This window comes from Sinocyclocheilus grahami, unplaced genomic scaffold, assembly GCF_001515645.1.
Source record: "Sinocyclocheilus grahami isolate Dianchi unplaced genomic scaffold, SAMN03320097.WGS_v1.1 scaffold6871.1, whole genome shotgun sequence".
NCBI classification, from domain to species: Eukaryota; Metazoa; Chordata; class Actinopteri; order Cypriniformes; family Cyprinidae; genus Sinocyclocheilus; species Sinocyclocheilus grahami.
The window spans coordinates 17,979-20,334 of record NW_015511121.1 but is presented as its reverse complement, the minus strand read 5'-3'; the positions used below and the strand labels follow the sequence as shown (position 1 = coordinate 20,334).

Here is a 2,356-nt window from a genome sequence, read left to right as displayed (position 1 = left end):
ATTTCAATTATTATGCTTATAATATAATTTGCAACATTCTCAACTGACACGAATAAAAAAAGCTATTCAATAAAAGGTATTGCATTTATGAATGACAACTTCTATTCACTAGTTAAGTGTCAAACAGTCATCTCAGCAGAATGACATTCTGTGTTACATTCAGATGATTAGATCATATTCATCAACAGGTTCAATGAGAGCCTGACACACCGATTCGCTCCTATTTGTAGAATGGTATCATTATTTCTAACTCTGTGTGTGCGCCTCCGCATCGTACACATCAGCGCTCTAAGAACTACACGGAGAAAGCAGAAGTGTGCCGCAGCTTACCTTCACTTCTCTCTGTTTTCACACTGCGTCTGCCTGTGAGACGCTGGGGCGCCGCACATCCTCACTGAGATGAGCCCCGCCCACATCCTTAAAGACGCAGTGCTACACAAGACAAGGCAAGGCAAGAATCAACCAGGAGGACCGTTTAGAATAGATGCTCCGAGAATTTCAACTTACAGAGGACGTCCTCAAATATAACAAAATATATTAAGTGAAAAATCATTGCTCTCCACTACTTAAAATTACATTTTTAGAACCAGACGGTTCCCCAGCACAGATATTTATTTTATTAGTAGCCTAAACACATTTACAAATATATTTTTTCATACATTTATTCATTTAGACTGTATCACATGCCACTAAGTCATCAACGTGTCACTAGACAGGAACAGAACAGAACTAAAATAAGACAACGTGCTCAGCTCATTGCTGCCCTCATGTGTTCATTTTACTTCACACCTCACACTCGTGTAAGTGAAATTACAGCACACTATGATTTCCCTTAAAACATAACACAAAGCACTCAATTTACGTTCAATTCATGTTAAACCCTAGGCCACATAATGACAAGCAGGCCAGTATTAAATAGCCCATGCCTGAGAACAAGTAAGGCTTTGAGATAATATTAAATAACATGACAAATAGCCTATAGCTTATATACAATACAAATACTTTTTTTGCTTGTGTATTCATTCATTCATTAATTTTATCCTTGTTAATGAACTTGTCTGGCAACAGTTCAGACAAACATTGACATTAAAGACAACTGAGCACCAATCTGGCATAAAAGATTGAGAATAGGCATGTATTCATTAAAATTCATCTTACAGAAACATAATAGTGTCATAAACTAAATGTCCCTCAAAGCGTCCTTTGTGAATAATAATGTATATAGTTTTTTTTTTTGATAGTTACATCAGATCAATTTAAAATTTAAATCAGCACTGATTGAAATGTGAGACACTAGTCTCGGCCTCATCAGTTTGATCCAAATATAAAAGAAAAGAGAACAAGACACAAACTCTGTGATCATTCTTTAATCTGTCTTTTACCATTTTCTGTATTACAAGAAACAGTTAAAGCAATTTTCCCATTTCTTTTCTCAGTCAGTTTGATCATGTCAAACTTTGTTAAACAGATTTGGCTCCTAGTGAATAGAAATGCATGATTAAAACGAGAGAAACCACAAAGATTCATGGGAAATCTTCTGCAGAATTATTAAGGCTTAATGGAAAAATTAAGCCTGACAGAATCACACCACCCAGACACGTGTCCCCTAGGTGGCACTGACAAGTCTGGTTAAATTCATCTCATCCTTGAGCAGAAATGACAGGCTTTACTAATAAAATCTGATTAAACAAAAGATTTAAACGATCCAACATCCTGAAGTGGAAGGATCTGATGGATTGCACATTATTAAAGGCATCCAGTGCCGTGACCATGGCCAGACAACAGAACATTTAACACAATTCAATTCACTCAGATACTCTTACTTCACTGTCTTACATTTCCATTCACACAATAACAGGACGGTTTGTGTTATAATATCCGCTTTGTTTCATCTGTTTCTGTTTCTATTTTCCATCTTTCATCTAAGTTTCTATCTTGCTCCATCTGCTGGTTTATGGAGGGTATTAAAAATGGAATATGGACTGAGTCCAGCCTCTATAAATGAGCATGAATATTGTTTCATAAGGACATTCTTATTAAAGGAGTAGTTCACCCAAATATGAAAATTAACAGAATTTTCTCTCCCTCAGGTCATCCAAGATGTAGATGAGTTTGTTCGTTCATCCTCACCAACGGATCCTCTGCAGTGAATGGGTGCCGTCAGAATGAGAGTCCAAACAGCTGATAAAAACAACACAATAATCCACAAGCAATCCACATGAGTCCAGTCAATCAATTAACATAGTTTGTAATACATCCATCAAGTCATTTTTTTATTTATTTTTATACTTTAAACCATTGCTTTCAAATAAAATCTGTGGCCTCTTATTCTGACGGCACCCATTCACTGCAGAGG

The 2,356-nt window shown here is 36.3% G+C and overlaps 1 protein-coding gene across 1 annotated transcript in view; it reads right to left on the bottom strand.

Moving 5' to 3' along the window:
- Window positions 1–2,356, bottom strand: part of LOC107577691 (histamine N-methyltransferase-like) — a 22,348-nt gene that overhangs the window by 2,583 nt on the left and 17,409 nt on the right. The window lies entirely within an intron of this gene.